The sequence below is a fragment of the Fukomys damarensis genome, unplaced genomic scaffold, assembly GCF_012274545.1.
Source record: "Fukomys damarensis isolate Sample0158 unplaced genomic scaffold, DMR_v1.0_HiC HiC_scaffold_21, whole genome shotgun sequence".
In the NCBI taxonomy this organism is placed as follows: Eukaryota; Metazoa; Chordata; class Mammalia; order Rodentia; family Bathyergidae; genus Fukomys; species Fukomys damarensis.
Genome location: NW_022900933.1, coordinates 12,630,991 through 12,651,842, shown reverse-complemented (window position 1 = coordinate 12,651,842; position 20,852 = coordinate 12,630,991). Strand labels below are relative to the sequence as shown.

General features: G+C 44.2%; 1 pseudogene; it reads left to right on the top strand.

Annotated features, from left to right (window-relative positions):
* Positions 1–18,583: 18,583 nt before the first annotated feature.
* Positions 18,584–19,511, top strand: LOC104877218 (annotated as a pseudogene).
* The last annotated feature ends 1,341 nt before the right edge of the window (positions 19,512–20,852 follow it).

The following is a 20,852-nucleotide window of genomic DNA, read 5'->3' as shown; positions in this document are numbered from 1 at the left end:
TATATATATATATATGTATATATATATGAATCTGGCCCAAATCCTATCCTCCCTCCATACACCCCACACTCCAGCCTCTCCACACCACCTGCTGTTTTCTAACAAGCCACTATTGTCACTATTGTCTTGGAGCCTGTGCCCAGCTGTTCATGCCACCTGGAACACCTTCCCTGCTCACCCTTTGCAACCTTTCCAGAGCTTCTCATTCTGCCCTTCTGGGCACTTTTAGCTGAACCTCAGTTCAGCATTTTATCTCTCTCACAACCTACTACTTACAACTTACAGCTGAGGCATGCTGTTTGGACTTATGACCTATCTTTTTTTTTGGTACAGTTCTGTACACTTTGTCTTTTTTTGTACAGTACACCTTATTTTTACATACTGTAGTTTTTGCTGGTTGTACTGTACAGTGTAGTACTGTAGTTTTATGTTGTTATACATGACAGTTCTGCATGTAAGAGTTATGCAAATAAAAGTGAAGTCCATTAAGTTGAACATTTCTTTGTTCTGGATATTGATTGTAATGTACATACTATATACAAGTCCTCATTTAGTGAACAATTCACTTAATGAATTATTCAAAGAAATGGAACTCAGTGGTTAAAAAATGAATGTATATAATATATAGTTTTTTCTTTTTTTTTTTTTTTTTTTTGACACAGGGTCTCACTATGTAGTTCAGGCTGGCCTTGAATTCACTGTGTGACCTAAACTGTTCTTGAACTCAAGGAAATCCTCCTGCCTCAACCTTCCAGAATGCCAGGATTATAGGTGTGTGCCACCATACCTGGCGATTTTGTTTCTTATCCCTAATATAATGCATGTTAACATCAGAGCTAATTTTTTTTTCATTCTCATGTATTCATTTAGATCTTACCTTATTGAAAGGATTTAAAATGACTCTTCCAGCTATTACAGTATTCCTAGGTCCTCCTAGATTTTCAATACAAATACTTTTGGGTTTCATTGTTGATTTTCTTTTGTTTTTGCAGTGCTGGGGATCAAACCCAGGGCCCACAAGCATGCAAGGCAAGCATTCTACCACGAAGATAGCCCCTGTCCCCAGTACAGATCTTAACACTGCAACACTAGGCACTAGAAAATGCCCGCAGAATGAGACTAGCCCCAGTCAGTGGCAAGTAAGGAAGCCACCCTTCCCTTCCCAGTTTGTCTGGGTGTAAGGGGCCCCCTGTCACATGGAACTCCCATTGCTGAAACTAGGCCAACCACAGTGAGTTGGTCCCTCCAATGGGAAGTCAGGAGATTATATAGTCTCTTCCTCTCCTGGGAGTTAATAAGGGCATGCTTGGGCCTTTACCACTTGCAGGACAGGACAGAGGGGCTGAGCTCCCTAAAACAAGGCAGGCAAAAGGTTCAAAATAAGTATTCAGTAGCTCTGTTACTGTGGTTATTACGTGGAATAGTAAGAATGTATATGATATACATTCATTTTTTAATGACTGAGTTCCATTTCTTTGAGTAATTCATTAAGCTAATTGTTCACTAAATGAGGGCTGTGGTATTTATAGAGCACCTACTGTGTGCTAAGTGTTTGGTGGGAACTTTATCGCTGTAACCTCTAATTTTGGCAACAGGCCTCCAAGTTAAATATCATCAACCCCATTTTACACGGGGGAGTTGTTCTCAACTTATCAAGAACCACACAGCAGGTATGTTGCAAAAACCAGAGTTTATTCTTGTTGTCTGTTTCAAAGGTCACACTTTTCCAAATAAACCATGTGGCCCCTCCTACTCCCAGCAAAAAATAGCAAGGATGACTCAAGTCATCCTTATGTATCTCAATCTCTGTAGACATGCTTTTTAGTGCACCAGCTCATTCTATCTGATGACATGAAGATGCATTGTTACACCTGAATTTTACCTTTAAGGAAGTTGAGGCACTCAGCAAGTTTGTCCGATCTTATTTTGAAGCTGGCATGGGTTTCATGTTTTGATTCAGCATTCCTTGGGCAGCCTTCAAATCCATAACCTCAGGGAGCGAAATTATTTGGCCACCCTCCCACTGCAAGTCAGGGTCCAACCTAGGTGGGTGGGGCGGGCTGAAACAACCAGGGCTGAGGGGCCCCTCCCACTGCCTAGGAGGAAAATCCGGGACTCAGGTGGTTGTCAGGCTATGTGAGCAGGGATAATCACCAAGACACCACTTCCTTAGAGCTTGCTGGGAACCTGCAACAGCCAGGTTTGGTGGCCCAATCCCTATAGGCCACTGCTGCCAGAGGGTTTTACAGAGGTCAGAGGTCAAAGCTCAGACTGAGACTTCCCAAAGCAGCAACCACAAATGCCTGCTCACCCCAACCCTGACCCCAGCCCAAGAAAATGTACACTGGAGGCTGTGTGATCAGCAAGTGAGTGGGGAAGAGGGCTATCCAGCCCTTCCTGCTTTTCTGAAGCCCTGAGAGTCTTTGACATGTTTTTCGTCAACACAGACCAGGTGAGCTAGGTGGTGTTGACCCCACTTTTCATTCAAGAAAAAAGCAAGGGGCCAGGGATTTAGCTCAGTGGTTCCACCACCTGCCTTGAAAGCGCAAGGACCCGAGTTCGATCCCTGGTACCCCCCCCCAAAAAAAAAGAAAGAAAAGAAAAAGGCAAGGCAGAGGGGAGCATTCATCTGCTATAGTCCCAGGTGGTAAACCAACAGCAGGAGAATGTCAGATACTCCCCACACCCCCAAACATACCCCCAGGGGCCAGCCAGATAACCAGGCCCAAGGAGCAGGGTAGGGACTCTGGGAGACAGCTGACAGAAGAAGGGGCCAGGAGGGGCCTGAGGCCTTGCTAGACGTAGCCCACCCACAGACCCCAGCCACACTGCCCCTCCTCCTTTGCTTAGCAACTGTCTCCCTTGTGGCTGCTGTAATAAGGCTCCTGTGGCCTTATTAAGTCCCTGGAGAGGAAGAGAAGATACAATCCCCTGACTTCCCATTGAAGAAACCAACTCATTGTGGTTTACCTCGTTTCCACAACGGGAATTCCATGACAGGAGTCCTCTTACTGCCAGCTGCTCCGTGGCTCATTTTCCTGTGATTAATGGTGAGAAGAGGGGGCGATATGCTTGGCCCTGCTAGTTCTGAGGGCCCAGTAGATGAGGAATGGAGTGGCCTCCCCCTCAGCCTGTTGGAGAGAGAGGCAAGACTGTAAGGCTCTGACACCCACCAGTCCTCAGAAGGGCTGCAGGATCTGTTGCTTGACCCAGGTCACCTTTGGCTGGTCACTCTGGCCATAACTCAGGATATTTTTAAGGTGCAGCTTTACCCTCAGGCATGTTAATCAACCCCCCTAAACCTCTCCATATTATGTACTGCCAGGTACTGTGCCAGTGACTTTACATACATTATCTCATTCAATTCTTGTAATAATCTCTGAAGTAGACATTAGTACTATTATCCGTTGTGCAGTTGAGGAAACGGGTATAGAAAGGTTCAAGATGCCTATAGTTCCAGCTGCTCAGGAGGCTGAGGCAGGAGGGTTGCTTGAGCCCAGGAATTTAAGGCCAATATTTAGGGTAACACAGAAAAATCCCCTTAAAAAGAAAAAAGTAAGATGAAGCCTACAGTTACTAAATATCTATGGCAGTCCTGCCTGCCTCTTAGAGAATACAGCTATGATTTGCACTGCAAAACCAAATGTGCTTTTTAATAGGTACTATGGCGAGTTACCTGTAGGTGTATGCTGGAGCCTAACCCTACTGCCTCTCAAAAAGTACTTTCAGTTAGGCACAGTGGCACATACTTGTAATCCCAGCTACTTGTGAAATTTAGGCAAGAGGATCACTAACTGGAGGCCAGCCTGGGAAACTTATTGAGTTCTTATCTCAAAGTAAAAAAATAAAAGGGACTAGGTGTGATAGGGCACTGAATACCTAGAATGTGGTTCAATCCCTAGTGCTGCAAATAATAATGTAATAATAATAATTAATAAAACAACATAACCAGGTGTCATGATACATGCCTGTAATTCCAGCACTCTGGGAGGCTGAGGCAAGAAGATCATAAAATCAAGCCTGATGTTGGTGATTTAGTGACTTAGTAAAACACTGTTTTAAAATTTTAAACTTCAAACAAAAATGTTTTAACTTTAGAATAAGACAAATACAACCTCTGAGAGTTTTTGTAAACTGCTTATTATACACAACACTTATTAAAAATTAAATTATATGTCAAATTAAATAAATTATAAAGTAACAAACACTTAAAACATATCACTTCCTAGTTTTACTACACTGTATTTTTTACCTGTGTTTATCTACACCAGCCCCCACCCCGAACAAGTTGTTAAATATTAACAACATAAATATGAAACGTGTACCGTTGGAAAGCCCATCGCTTCCAGCGCAGGTATTTGCAGAAGCCAGCGGTAGGAGCCGAGGAAGAGACGCAACCAGGGCGGGGTCCGGGCCTGGCTAACCTAGCAGCAAAGCCAGTTCGGCGTGTGAGCAGGAGCAGGTAGATTTCCCCTGCATTCAGCTAGACCCCAGATCGCGGGCACCGTCCCGGTCACAGGAAGGATGGGTTCATGGTGAGAAACGTCTAATGCCTAGCACAGGTGATACCGCCACTGACATGCACTATAAAGAGGTCCCTCTCACACCCCGAGAGAGTTGAATCCCTAGTTACCCAGGGAGAGGAGGTGCGCAAGCCCAGAGAGGAAGCCTGCCGGAAGCTGGTCCCCAGTCCCTTGTGAATGCCTGACCTCTAGGGGTAGGGATGAGAATGCAGGCCTCTGACCTGCTCACAGCAAGCTCCTTTAACTCTCCGCAAGGAAAACCACCTGTATGCTCCCCAATACAGGACAGCGAGGACAACTGTGGATAGACAAATGGACGGTGCACGGAAGAACTTTCTTTTCCTCAGAACCTTTGTCTTCTTTGGATAGAAGATCGTCGATAACATAACCTGCTTACTCATATACTTGGAGGAAAAAAATCAATAAAGCCACAAACACGTTCACCAAAAGACAGACACAAGACGAATGTTCATAACACCGTTATTCACAGTAACCTAAAATTTGGCACCCCCGCAAATGTCCACCTTTAGAAGGAGTGATGAGTGGGAATGGTTTTTAAAGGGTTCTGAGAATGTTCTGCTTTTTTTTTTTTCTTTCTCTTTTCAAATTTTATTTCGTAGGACAGGGTCTTGCTAAGTAGTCTGGCCTCAGACTCATGGCACTCCTCTTGCCTCAGCCTCCCGGAACCGTGGATGTGCACCACCACACCTGGCCTATTTTGTTTTTAGAGCTGGTGGTTGAACCCAGGGCCTTGACCATGCAGGGCAAGTGCTCCAGCACTGAACTACAACCCCCCAAACCTGTTTTGCCTCTTGATGTGAGTGCTGGTTACACAGATGTGTTCATTTTATAAAAGTTCATACCGGTGCACATTTATGATCTATACATTTTTCTAAGAATGTAACTGTTCTGTTAAAGTTTACCAAGAAAGCAATCAATCAATCAAGGCAATGTTGTAATTGTAATATAATAGAGAACAAATAGACTGCTTGAATCACAGCAGCAGCAATTACAACGCAGACAGATGTAGCAACATGAACCTAGAGGAGCAAGTACCTGGGGCGTTGTCACTGCAGGTTTTGTTGTTTTCTGAAATGCTGAAATCTTGGAAAAGTGCTAAAAATATAGCACACTCTTTCTACAGCTTATAGGTGTTAAATAGGCCATTGTTTTGGAGTAAACTGGACTGCAACAGACCAGGCTAAAAATCAAAATGGAGTCACACACTCAAGTTCCACATCATCAAGCTGAGACTAAACTGTTTATGGACTATCTCAGAAAAAAAAAAAAAAGATTCAATAGTTAACATCCAAATTTCTCCAAAAACCAGTTTTTAACTGGCAAAATAGAGCTTGGGAATGTGGCCCAGTGGTAAGAATGCTTGCTTAGCTTGTGCGAGGTGTTGGGTTTGGTCCCCAGCACCCAGTAAAAAAAAAAAAAAAAACGAAATCAGTAAACCTCAACTGGCAGGATAATAAAATTCCTTCTCCCTTAATCCTTAAACACAAAAGGCGGTAACTTGACACTAACCAATCAGTTATTTTTTTATTCTTTTGTCTCTCTGTCCCTGCCCTACAAAGAAATTAATTTTGAAATGACCAATCAACTTTTGTTTTGTTTCTGTTTTAGCTTGGCTTTTTTGAGATAGAGTCACCGTTCTCAGCCTCCTAGGCTGGGTTTCCAGGTCTTCACCACCACATTTGCCTTTTTCTGTCTCCCATCCCTGTCTCTAAACCCAACCTCCTCTGCTCTGCTCACTGATATACTTTTTCTACTTTATGCACGGAAGTGTAATTAACCTAATTCTAGAAATGAAAATAAAGCCAATGAAGAGGTCTAAATTGTCATGACTTTGTTTTTTGACAACTGGAAAAGATTTCTAATTGTAACAGGCTGTCTTGTTTTGTTTCCTACATACACATCCCGGGCATGCAGGAGTCCCGGAGCACAGGAAGGCCCTGCGCTGTTCAGGGCTGGCCTGTCTGTGGTGGATGGACTAGCTCCCCCTCATCTGCGAAATGGGGATCACCTGTGGCAGCACCTTCCAAGCAAACCTGTCGTAAAGAGTAAATGAGTTTAGGGATTTAGCTCAGTGGTTCAGTGGCCTGCCTTGCAAGTGCGAGGACCCAAGTTCAATCCCTGGTACCAAAAAAAAAAAAAAAGAGTAAATGAGTTAATTTCAGGAAAGTGCCTGGCACACAGTGAGAACAAAATAAGTGCTTGATATTATTTGTGCTATCCTGGATCCCACGCACTAAATTCAAGCGGTGCCCACATCATCACCAATCACCACAGATGTCCAGACAACCTAGCAAGATGCCATCCTGGCTTTAAACCCAAGAAACACCCAGAGATGGCAGCAGGTAGCAGCAACTGGCATGCATTCTTTCACAAAAGAGTTGAGGGTGGCTTCATTCCAGGCCTGGCTCTCAAGTTGCTGAGTGGAGAGGCAAAAACATCCACAGCTAAAGATAACACAGCAGGAAAAGTATTTCTATAGCCCAGAGGCAGCAGATTTTTGCTTAGGCCCCAGTCTTCTGGAGAGAGATTTGATATGCATTATGGTTTGTTTTCATTTTTTATTTGGTTGCCAGTATTTGGAAGTCAAGCAATATGTGATATTGAGGTTGGAACTCAAGACCTTTGTACTCAGCTATACCTTCAGCCCATTAAATTTTTTTTTTTTTTAATTTTGAAATAGGGTCTCTCTAAGTTGCTAAGTTGCCCAGCCTGGGCTTAACCTCTCAATCCTCCTGCCTCAGCCTCCCAAAGTTCTGGGATTACAGGCATACAACACCATCATGCCTGGCAGAAGATTTCATATTTTTAGAATTTAGATTTTCTGCTTCTCTTGAAAAATCCAAAGCTTTGTAAACACCAGGCCTGAATTTGTATGTTCAGGTGCCCTGCATGTGTCACAACCTTTGCAGACCCAGGGTCCTGGAGCTGTGCGTCACAGGTCTATCTGCCGGAACCCTGAGAGACACGGAAAACTTCCAGGAAGAAGAGAAGAGTGCGCCTTGAAGGTTCCCTGGGAGGCAGATGAGTGGAACAGGGCCTAGCATGTTGAAAGGAGGCAGAGGCACAGGCCCAGAATGGACCAGTTCTGGCAGGAAGAGGCCTGGGATCAGCTGAGACACAGCCAGAGCCTTAGAGGTCCCGGGTGATAGCAGCCGGCCCTCCTTCTCTAGAGTGCTTGCCCGTGGGACAAGTTCAAAACCAGGGTAGCAGGGCAGAGGCGCCATGGGACATGGCCCACAGTGTCCTCCCCTGGCAGTGTCCTACACCTCAGCCTGCTCATCTCATGCCTGGGAGGGGCTAAGGAGGTCAACAGGAAGTACAGCAAAAGTGGCAGGAACAGCAAAGCCCTCGCGGACCCCACAGGGCTGGCCTGCCATGGCATCACTGGGCAGGCAGAAAAGCACCCCTGGAGTCCACACACTGCAGTCTGCCATTGCCTCCTCTGGCTCCCTGCTTCTCACACCTCCCTGTGCACACAGGTAATCCAGGTAGGGTGCTAAAGAACAGATTCTAATTTAGCAGGTCTAGGGTAGAGCCTGCGGGTCTCTATTTCTTTTCCTTCTCTTCTTCCTTCCTTCCATCCTTTCTGATGTTTTGGTTAATTTGGGGCTTTCTTTCTTTCTTTGGTAATAGGGGTTTTTTTGTTTTGGTTTGGTTTTGGTTGTTTGGGGGCTGGCTTTCTTTCTTTACTTTTTTTTTTTGTTTTGTTTTGTTTTTTGGTAATAGGGATTAAATCCCTGGCTTTAGCATTGACCTACATCCCCAATCCTTTTACTGTTATTTATTTATTTGTTTGTTTGTTTGTTGAGACAGGGTTTTGCTAAGTCACTAAGTTTCTCAGGCTGGGCTTGAACTCAAAATCCTCTTGCCTCAGCTTTCCAGAGTGCTGATGTTTACAGGCGTGCACCACCATGCCCGATTTAGATCTATATCTCAAACAATCTACCAGGGATGCTTTTCCAAAAGCTACATGTGGAGTATGTGACCCTAGAGCAGCGACACTGGTGACATTTTGGATCAGATGAATCCTGGGTGCGGGCCCAGTCCCGTGTGCTGTGGAGCACTTAGCTGCACCCTTCTGCTACCCAGTAGATGCCAGTAGCAGCTGGAACAACAAATTCCTCCAGACACAGCACTGGAGAAGCCAAGTCTTCCACTGGGAGGATTATAGAGGAATTCTTAAAAATATAAATGCCTATGGGCTTCCCCGGAATCTAGAGAGATTACAAGGCACTGGGGCAGCTGACTACATAATTTATGGCCCCGTGTACAATAAAAATGCCACGTGCAAAGAGCAGGAAAGAGGTGCCACTAAAGGTAGTAGGGTATAAAGCCTTTGCCTCCCAAAATATTTCATTCCTTATAAAATAAAACGTAATAGTAATAATAGGAATTCAGAAATTTACAAATAGCCAAAAAGAACTGTCATAGTTTGTATACTACAATACATAATACTTTGTTGGTGTCATATCTTTTGGTACTGGGGATCGAACTCTGGTCCTTATGCTTGCGAGGCAGGCACTGGAACCACTGAGCCAAATTCCCATTGGTGTCATATCTTAATCACAAGCCCATTCTGGCTTGCTTTTCAGCACATTCATTTATGAGGTCATCACAATTCATCACTTTGGCCAAATATTTATTTTTAAATATATTTTTACTAGTGAGCAAATTTATTTTTAATCAATGTAATCAAAAGCAGTGTTAGTTACCCTTGACAGATGCAGGATCACAAATCATTTTTGAGGAGTCTTCTGTTGAAAGAACTGTCACTGATGCGTAAGAGTGTTTTATCGACTGCAACATAAGAACACTGATGTTATTCCAAAAATTGTGATTTTTATCATTATTGTCATTTTGTGGCCCGTAGATTGAACCCAGGGCCTTCACACTGGCCTACATCCCCAGCCTTTTGAAAATTTTAAATTTTAAGATGGGGGTCCTTCTAAGTTACTAAATTGCCCAGGTTCAAACATCTTCCTGCCTCAGCCTCCAAGAATACTGGGATGATAGGCACACGCCACCATACCCGGTTTAATAAATTATTTCAAAATATAAATTCTGTGGCATTTAAAGTTGGTTATTCTCATGAAACAATTTTCCAAACAAATTTAATTCTGCTTAAAAATCAGTTTCGTTCCAGTGTGACTTTTTTTTCCCCTCGTACTGGGGGTTGAGCCCAGGCTCTCAGCTACCAGCGCCCCCACACCTTTTTTTTTTGTAGTTTTGAGATAGGCTCTCATGAAGTTGCTGTGTTGTCCCAGCTGGGCTCAAACTTACAACCCCAGAGTGCTATTTTTGTTTTGTTTTGTTTTTTAAGAAACAGGTCTCACTATTTTGCCAGGCTGGTCTCAAACTCCTGGCCTCCACCTTTCAAGAAGGTGGGCAGGCTAAAGGCTGGTGCTGCTTTGACCACTTGAATTCAATTTTAAATGTGTATTTACACAATGGCCTTTTAATGTTTCTCCTCACATTTTCTGTAATTTCTTGGGTCATACAAGAAACTAAAAGTGGCTTTACCAAGAGGCAGGTGCATAATATAAGATACACAGTTAAGGTATTTTATGCATTGTTTCACTGTATCTTCAATTACAATAAAAAATAATTTTGTTTTCAATACCGGGGATCAAACTCAGGACCTTGCACTTGCCAGGCAGGCGCAGCACCACTGAGCTAAACATTAATTTGGCAAGAAAAATTAATTTTGAAATTGTCTTGCTTGTCAGTACTATAACTGGCTTAACAGAAGCTCCCATCATGATATTCTTTCCTATTGAACGCAGTGACCTTTACATTTAATTTCTGTTTCTAAATATGTGAATGTTTCCTTTCTAATTTTGCTGTGCTTCTCCAAACTGAAGATTCTAGACTCTTTGAGGAGTTGTAATAACTCACTGGTATGCTTTATTGCAATGCCTTTATCTCAACTTGTATTTTGTTATAATTTACTGGTAAAGCATATTGGCTGAGGGCCAGCAGTTCCTATGCTGGGACTCGACCTGACTTACTATTTATACAGCCAGGGACAGAAGTAGTCCTCTCACTGCGGTCCCAATGCTCTGGCTGCGGGCTGTATGACCCCTTCTCTTTCCTGTGCTTGCTGCTGCTGTCACTGCAGCTGCCACCAATCTGGCTCTGCAGGGCTGAGGACTGCCCCAGCCACTCATGCAAGTGCAGGGCCACCCTGTGCTGTGTCCTGATGTCTGCCCTGCCCTGTGTGTGCTGATGCCAGCATCCCAACTCTGCTGCTCACATCCATGCTGCATGGATCTTCTGGCCTTAACATACCAAGCTCATGGTCAGAGACAAAGCTGTTAAAAATTTCAAGAAATTCAACAATTTCAGCAGAACATCAACCATGGCAGAATCTTTTTTGTTTTGTTTTGTTTTTTGCTTTTTGAGACAAGGTCTCACTGTGTAGTTCAGGCTGGCCTTGAACTTACTGTAGAGTCCAGGTTGGCCTTAAACTCATGGCCATCCTCCTACCTCAGCCTCCCAAGTTGTGGGGATCATGAGTACTGGTTGTAAGTATTGTTAACTCTAGTAACTCCACATGTGTTAAGTTTCTCCAGTTTAGCAGGTAGAGTGTTTCCTTTGTGGAATTCCTGAAAGTTACAGTTTCTTGTCTCTGACCTTTAGATGTGTGGTTGTCCGGGTTACTACTACTCACGGTGGGTTGTTTTGGTGAACCTGTTTGCTCTTTTCCTGTGTGACCTTTCAGTTACTATGGTAAACCCATCCCATAATAGTTTGTGGTTTTTTTTGCTTTAAAAGGCCGGTGCTTGCCGGCAATAAACGCCGCCTTGATCAGACTCTTGTCTTGGCGTCCTTCCTTTCTCTCTGCCCCATCTCCACCCCGCTGCTCTTTCAGGTTTGAGACACTGCTGGACAGTGCTCTGCGTCGCCGGCTCGCGACACCAAGTGCTGGGATTACAGGTTTACACCTCCACAGCTGACTTGGAGGGGTCCTTCTCAGCACCACTTATATGGCTAGGAAGCCGACCCAGTGCTGGACGATGATGAGCAGTTCAGAGCAGCTGCCACGAGTCTGTGGGCCTGAGGCGGCAGGAGAAAGGAGAGCTAGGACGCCAAAGGGCTGCACAGGGTGGTGCACAGTGGTGACCCCGGCACTCTGGGAGGCTCAAGGAGGGTCAAAGGTTCAAGCCCAGGCAGGGTAATTTAGCATTTTAGCTGGGCATGGTGGCGCACACCTATAATCCCAGCACTAGGGAGGTTGAGGCAGGAGGATCACTGTGAGTTCAAGACCAGTCTGGGCTACATAGTGAGTTCCAGGTCAGTCTCAACTACATAGTGAGACCCTGTCTCAAACCCCACCCCTCAAAAAATTAAAGGGCGGGAGATGTAGCTCAGTGAGAATGCCCTAGGTTCAATCCCCAAGACATTAAGAAAAAAAACAGACTCTTACAAGGCAAATTAGTGTCGTTGTCAGAGTTCCACAGAGGCAGCCCCTGCACAGATCAATGGCCCTGACTGCTCTGCACCTGCCCATTTGCCTGTTGTGGCTAGAAGCCCGGAACGGGGGGATTGACCACCAGACACAGGGCCTCACCTGTCACCTGACGTTCCCTGCACCCTGCGTGCCACTGCCACACACTCTTCTGAGCTCCAGACAAGGTCTTTCCTCCTCTAGCTCTCCCGACCTGACCTTTCCCCAGCAAGCCGGCCCCACCCTATGCCAGTTACTGGAGCAGGGGTCCTCTTTGGTGGTAAGTGATCATTTTGGAGAAAAATTAATTCCAGGAACTAGAAAGATGAAAAGCCTTTACCCAAAGGCCAAGAATAAACAAGGGAAACATGACAAAGGGAAACTGGTCTCAAAATGCAAATATCTTTTGAAGCCTTCACTGAAATCCAAGGTTTCAACCTCTCCACAGCTCTCGGGGATGGGGATGTCATCACTGCCCAAGAAGAAGCCCAGGGTCCGGAGCTGAGATGAACAAGAACAGCCGGGGAATTGCTCAGCTGATGGACCATCCTGGCCAGGGTAGACATTGCCAGTGATAAGGCTGCGGCTTCCAATGAGTTACACACGCGGGCCAGATCGCTTAGCAGCTCCAGGGGTCAAGATCTACTAGCCCTACTCTAGTAAGAGAACAGGGGGCTCAGAAAGGTCAAGAAACCCACCCAAGGTCATCAGCTAGTAAAGGTCAGAGCCAGGATTCAAATCCGGGTCTGTGTGACTGCACATCAGATACAGAACTCTTCTCTCCACACCGGGATTGAGGCAGGAAGATGAGGTGGCTGAAACTAGCCAAGTAAGGAGGTTGACAAGACCCTGGAACTTAACACACTAAGCCATTCTCGGAACCCTGTATGTGGACTTCTCGCGAGAACTCGAGCAGGTTTTGATAGGATGGTTTGGCCTCCAGCGTGGGAGATTTAAAGAAGCGTTAGTGGCCCCTAGGCGCTCGCTATCGTGTCTCTCCATGGTAGCCCAGCCTATACTGTAGGCTTTTTTTTTCCCCTCTCTTTTTGCTTGGCCCAAATTCACTCTGCAGAGCCTCTTTTCCCCCCACCCTTCTGTTTTTTCCTACCTTTAATGAATGTGAAATTTTGCCATCGTTTATACTTGTTTGGTTCAAGTGTTTGTCCAGAACAGAAAGGACCTAGAAATCACCTCTAAAAGGAGATGCTAGCACCCCAAAATCTGGTAAGAGGCTATTGTGTCTCTTCTACAGCTGTCCTTGCAGCTCGGTGTAGTCAGCCAGAGGAATCTGTCATCATCTCTTTAGGTCTCCTGGTCTCTCCTTTGTGCTCCTTTCTTTACCCTGACTCAACTGCCTAGTGCTTCAATCTGGTAGGGAGGGAATTTCAGGCATGCCTGTGGAGAGAGGCTCCTCTGGTTGGGTTACCTCTCTAGTCCTTCCAATCACCTTTTCCAGCTGGGCTGGTAATCCCAGCTCTCAAGAGGCTGAGGGAGGAGGATTGCTGTGAGTCTCAGGCCAACACTGATTCTCAAAAGACAGCAGGATCAGCCGGGCTTTGTATGCATTGCTGGTGCCTACAGTATATTCTCTCTCCCCTCCCACCTAGTTTTTTGAGGCAGGGACTCACTATGTAGCCCAGGCTGGCTTCAACTTGCAGTACTCCCCCTGCCTGAACCTCCTGAGTGCTGGGATTACAGGTGTGTACCACCACACCTGGCACCAACATTTTTCAAATCCTGACTCCTTTGCAAATTTCAGGCATTGAGTTGTTCCCACTCTGAAAATGGGGAGGCTGAATGCAAAGGGGAAGAGGGAGGACCATGCAAGGAGCACTCTGTGCCTAAGGCATCAGGGAGGTGTCTACACAGGCACTTTTCTGTGCCTTTTTTTTTTTTTTTTTTTTTTTGTACCAGGTATAGAACTGGGGACCTTGCACTTGTGAGGGAGGTGGCAGAACCACTGAGCTAAATCCCCAGCCCTGTGCCCTTTCTTTGATGTTGGAAGGACTCACTGTGATTCCGGACTCCTGGAGGACTGAGTAGCCTCCCCCAGAAGACCCTGAAAGCTGACCCTGCCTCTGTCTCAGTCATTGCAGCTTCTCCAAGTTTTTGTTCAACAGTTTTCAGAGCCTTCCAGATCCCAGTCCATGCCTGCCGTTCACCCAGCTCTCTGGATGCTATCGACCCACAGCCACATCTGCTCCCGGGGCTTAACCCAGCATTCGCAAAGCTTTGCTTCCAAAATCTCTGGCGTGGCGCAACTCCCAGCCCCAGTCAGCAAAGAGCTGCAGCATTGCTGTGGCTTTTCCAGCAGGGGCTTTGTGTGGCCTAGGGAGCAACTTTGATCTCCACGTGCAGAAGGAGAGCAGAGGACAGAACCGCAGAGATGGACGAAAGGAGGCCTGCACACATTCGCACCCACCCAGGGCCTTCCTGCAGCATCTGGTCCGGCTCCACACAGCTCGCGGAGTTGACAGATGTGATCTACACATTTAACCTTCCACTCTGAGATCAAGCTTCAGGCAGAAATGTCAGTTCCAGAGGTACGCTGTGGAATTCAGGGATGGAGGGGGTCCACAACACCCCCTTTTATCTTTCGGAGCCAGGGAGTATCTTTTCATCTAGGTTATGTGTCATTTAACCATTTTAGGATAATATTCACAGAGACGTTATTTCTATATTTTTACAGTCTGGGTTCTTCATAAATAATTACAAAGCATTGCTCTATAGCACACCTTAGAAGAGGGCAAGGCTTTTTGACAAGTGATGAGCTAGATCTTCAAACTCAGACTTAAACACAAACACAAGAAGTAATTTGGCTGGGGGTGAAGCTCAGTGGTAAACTACTACCTACCATGTGTGGGCCTTGGGCTCCATCCCCAGGGCAAACACACACACACACACACACACACACACACACACACACACAGTAATTTGACAAAGGTCACAGCAATTTTGCAGAGAAAAGCACATAATTAACAATCCAATGACTCCCGAAAAAAGTCAGGGACTCAAATGTCTCCTAGGTCACTCTTGCTTTGGAACCCTGCAGGGGGACATCAGGTGACTCCAGACCCAGATCCCAGAAACCCTCACACCTGCTCCCATGAGCCTCTGCAGCCTTTCCTGAATATCGAGTGTTCACTGTGAGGACCCCTCAGGCTGACCCACCATTCTCCCTTCTGGAGCCACTTCAGGCTCAGCCCTCCAATCTGGGCCTTCAGGGTATCAGGGATGAAGTCAGGGTGGAGCTGTCTATTGTCTCATTATATTTCCTCTCTCCTCTCTTCTTCACTATAAAAGACCTTTGCACACCTGGATCACAGTGAGTTGGTGATTTCTGGCAATAGAAGATCCCTCTATCTCCTCAGAGATAACTTTGAATAGAGCCATTCTCCTTTCACCAAAATAAATGACTTCTTGTGGTTGGGTTGTGGAGCAGCAAGCACATGGATCTGAGAAGCTGGTAACATAACAAACTGGCTGCCAGAGCTCCAGCCATTGTATCCACATTAAAGCAGTAAGAGAAGAGGCCATAAGAAGAAGGGATGCTTTCCTGGAAGCTCTATAAAGCCACTTCCAATTAAATCTCATTAGCCATCTCCTATTTGCAAAGAAGGCTAGGAAATGGAATATTTTGGTTGGTCACATTTCTATTCCCAATAAAAACAATCAGGGTTCTGAATTATATACAAGGTGGTAAGAATGGACATTGGGTAAGCAACTAGAGATCTCTGGCCTTCTACTTTGTATATATACATTTTTGAGACATGCGTCTCACTCAGGCTGGCCTCAAATTTGTGACGATCTTCCTGCCTCAGCCTGCCGAGTCCTAGGGTCACAGGTGTGCACCACCACACCCAGCAACTTAGTGTACTTTGTCTTGTCACTCTTGGGGCTTAGTGTATGTTGGAATTCACTTCCTGATCATTGTGTGCTTTTGTACTATTTGATTGTTCTTCCATTTATGTGTTTTTCTATCTAAAAATAAAATATTTTAAATGTAAATCAAAATAAAATTAAAAACAGAACATAATTGACATCCTTTAACCCAGTAATTCAACTTATGTGACTCTATCCAAATGCACCACTAGGAAACACAGACCAGGTAAAGATGCTCACCAGTGATCAATGTGCAACATTAGAAATAAGCAAGGTCTCATATGAGGGGAACATTTAAACTACAGTAGAAACATGTGATGGGACAGTCACATGATGGGTGTTCCCATAAAGTTCTCAATGCCACAGGAAATGCTTATGATATAGTGTTAAAGATGGGTGGTGTCCACTCATCTATCAAACATTATGGAACTTAGGTTTGCTTTTATGTTTGTGGGCACTGTTAGCTCATTACCTCCTCAAACAACTCCAGGTGGTAGAATTGACATCATCCATGGAGAGACAAAAGGACGCCTGAGAGGTGGGGTCCTCCCTGAGGGCCATGCGAATAACAAGAGGCAGAGTCAGGAGAGGTCCAGCCGGTGCTCCAGAACCTACTCTGACTGCTCCGCTCTGCTACTTTGCTATACACGTAGACACACGTACACTAACAAAACCGTGTATATTCAAAGAAGCATTTCACTACAACTTTTTAAAGCCCAGAAAAATATTGGAAGAAATTATACCCAATGTTAGCAATGATTGTCTGGATAACGAGATGAAAAGTGATTTTTTTTTTTTTAATTTTTGAGACAAGGCCTTGCTAAATTGCTTAGGTTGGTCTCAACATTGAGATTCTCCTGATTCACCCTCCTAAGTAACTGGGGTTAAAGGCATACATCACTGTGCCCAGTGTGCACTTCTTTTGGGGTACTTGCTTTTATTTTTGTTTTGGTGCTGGGGATTGAAGCTAAGACATCATTCACACTTAGCCCACGCTCTACAACTAAGCTACATCCCCAGCTCAAAACGTTGCTTTTTAAAAATTAAACTTTAATTTTTATTGGTACATGCTTGCAGTACATAATGATTACATTTCTTGAAGAGAGTTGAGTGCAGAGCAGAGAGACCACCCAGGAAGGCTTTGTGTGAGCATGGAGGCTATTTAATTCACTTGGGCGCAAGTGGGCTGAGTCTGAAAAGACAGCACTCAGTGAGGGGGGAAAGAAAGGCTTTAAAAGGGGAGGTGGTTGCTGGGGGTTGGTCTGGGGAGTAGTTGCTGTCCTGAGGAGTTTGGGGGTTAGAGATAGTGTGGCCGCGCTCCTCAGAACAGGTGATGTAGATGTAATCTAACTTCCTGGAGCAGAGGAATTGGGACATGGTACCCTCTTCCGTGTTCCTCTCTGAGGTTTCGTGTTTTGTTTGCCGGAAGGGGTCTAACCTGTCAGGCATGACTCATATCGAATATTAATTCTTTTTTAATCCCTTTCCTCATCGTCCTTCCAACCTCCTTTCATCTCTTGGTCCCCTTTCCTTTTACAAAAGATCTAACATCTCCCTAATTTCTATTATCTATTTATTTTGCTCTCTACTCATATTTTGGGTTTCTCATGTAAAATAAACCATGAAATATTTAAGCTTGTGCGTCTGATGTATTTCACTTAACACTATGAGGTGCATTATCAAGGTGCATTTGTTTTCCTACAGATTACTCAAGTTTATCCTTTTTATGGCAGAGTAGTATTCTATTATGTATAAATATCACATTTTAATCCATTCATCTATTGGGCATATATGCTGTTTCCAAGATCTAGCTATTATAAATTGTGCTGATATAAGCATGGGTATGCATGTATCCCTGTAATCTGATGATTTTTAACTCTTTTGGGAAGATACCTAGAAGGGAAATACCTGGGTCAAATGGAAGATCTATTTTTAGTATTTTGAGGAATCTCCACACTCATTTCCATACTGGTTGTACAAGTTTACATTCCCACCAACAATGTAATAGACTTCCTTTTCTCCCACATCCTCCCCAGCATTTGTTGTTGTTAGATTTTTTGATGATAACCATTCTTTCTGGGGTAAAACGGTATCTCAGTGTAGTTTTAATTTGCATTTCTCTGATGGCCAGCAATGATAAGAATTTTTTCATGTATTTATTAGCCCTTTGTACTTCTTTTGAAAAGTGTCTATTCATTTTGGTTGCCCATTTTTGGGTTGGGTCTCATTTTGGAGGGTCTGACATTTTTATTAGTTCTTTATATATTGTTGATGTTAGTCTTCATGTGAGAAATACCTGGCAAATTTTTTTTTCCGATTCTGCGGGTTGTCTCTTCCCTAGGTGTGTTGTTTCCTTTGTTGTACAGAAGGTTTTTAATCTCATACCAGTTTTTTGATTCTTGATGTTATTTCTTGTGCAATTGGGGTTCTGTTCAGAAAGTCCTTGCCTATGTCTATGATTTCAAGAGTTTTACCTGTTATATCTTGCAGCAGATTGTTTCTGCTTTAACACTTAGATCTTTGATCCATTTTTATTTCAGTTTAATATATGGTGGGAGATAGTGAGATATGGGTCTAGATTCAATCTTTGGAGTGTGGAAAACCAGTTTTTCCAGTACCATTTGTTAAATAGTCTATCTTTCTCTAGCAAATGTTTGTAGCCCCTCTGTCAAAGATCAGACAGTTGGCTTCTTCCTCAGGAAAGTATCAAATGGCAGATAACACTGATGCAGTGAGAGGGCCTGGAGGCCCCAGGGACCCAAGCATGGAGGGCCACTATGCCTTCTGCAGAGGATTCATCAACAGCCTTTGAGACCACTGGCAGTAAGACTGAGGACAAGGAGAGGAGACCCATTACCAATCTGGGCCAGCTGGTCAAGTCCCTGGAGAAAATTTATCTTTTCTCCCTGTCCATCAGGGAGTCTGAGGTAATTGACTTTTTCTGGGTGCATGCCTCAGAGATAAAGTTCTGAAGACCATGCCCGTGCAGAAGCAAACTCATGCTGGCCAGCAGACCATGTTCAAAGTTACCATTGGGGACCACAACAGTCACATTAGTCTGGGTGTAAAGTGCTCCACAATCATAGCCACTACCATCTGAGGGGTCATCATCCTGGCCAAACTTTCCATTGTCCCTTTGCAGAGAGGCTATCAGGGGAACAAGACAGGCAAACCCCACACTGTCCCTTATGAGGTGATGGCCACTGTAGCTCTGTGTTGGTTCAGATTCCTGCCCCTGAGGCACAGGTTTCGTCTCAGATCCTGTGCCCAAGAAGCTGCTGCAGAGGCCTAGCGTGATGACTGCTTACCCCTCTTCCAGGGGCTCCACTGTCACTCTGGGCAACTTTGCCAAGGCCACCTTTGATGCCATCTCCACTACCTACAGCTACCTGACCCCAACCTCTAGAATGAGACTGTCTTCACCAGGTCTCCCTACCAGGTACTGCAGCTGTTGACCTGACAATGAGTTGCCTTGCCACGAAGTTAGGGTTTTTCTGTTTTTGCCTTTTTTGTCATGTAAGTCTAAGGGTTGTGTGTCACCACAAAACTTTCTTTTTAGGAATTCACTGACCATCTTGTGAAAACCTGCACCAGAGTCTGTCCAGAGGACTTAAGCTCCAGCAGTAGCAACAGCATAGGGTTTTTACACAAGAAAAATAAAGTGAGTGAAACATAACAAAAACAAAAGATCAGACAGATGAATGTTCCTAGGGTTATTTCTATATCTGCTATTCTGTTCCATTGATCCACATGTCTGTTTTTATGCCAGTACTATGTTATTTTTAATTACATTGCTTTGTAATGTAACGTTTTCTTTTTGAGACAGGGTCTCACTATGTAGTTCAGGTAGGCCTTGAACTCACTATGTAGCCCACACTGGTTTTGAACTTGATGCACTCCTCCTGCCTCAATCTTCTAAGTGCTGACATTACAGATGTGTGCCACCACACCTGGCTTTGGGGTTTTGTTTGTTTTTGTTTTTTGAGACAGGGTCTTTCTATGTAATTGAGGCTGTCCTCGAACTCACCATGTAGTCCAGGCTGTTCATGAACTCACAGTAATCCTCCTGCCTCAGCCTCCTGAGGGTTGGGATTACAGACACACACTACCATGCCTGGCTTTGTAATATAAATCCAGGATTGTGATGCCTCCTAAGCTCTGGTTGCCCAGGATTTCTTTTGCTATTCAAGGTCTCTTCTAGTTCTACATGAATTTTAGGATTGTTTTCTCTAATTCTGTGAGAAATGCTTTTGGTATTTTGATGGAGATTGCATTAAATCTGTATATTAGTTTTGGAAGTATGGTAATTTTGACAATGTTAGTTCTGCTGATCCCGGAACAAGGAACAATTTTTCATTTTCTGATGCCATCTTTGCTCTCCTTTTTCAGAATACTGTAGTTTTCATTGTAGAGGTATTTCACTCTCTTAAGTTAATTCCTAAGTATTTATTTTTTCTTGATGCTGCTGTGAGTATACTGTTTTCATAATTTCTTTCTCTGTGAGTTCATCATTGGTGTATAGGAATGCTACTGATTTTTATGTGTTGATTTTGTAACCTGAGTTTAATCATTAATTCTAGGAGTCTTTAGGTGGAATGTATGGAGTCTTTTACACTGAGGATCATGTCATCTGCAAACAATAATAATATGACCTCTTCCTTTCTTGTATGTATCTCTTTCATTTCTCTTGCCTGATTGCAATAGCTAATATTTCAAGTATTATGTTGGACAGGAGTGGTGATAGTGGACATCCTTATCTTGTTCCTGATTTTAGAGGGACATCTTCCAGTTTTTCCCCATTTAATATGATGGCCATTAATTTGTCATAAATGGCTTTTATCAGATATAAGATCTTTCTAGACCTATTTCTATACCTATTCGGGTTTTTTTTTAATCATCAAAGAATGTTAGATTGTATCAAAGGCTTTTTCTGCGTCTGTTGAGATGATCATGTAATTTTTATCTTTGCTTCTGATTAT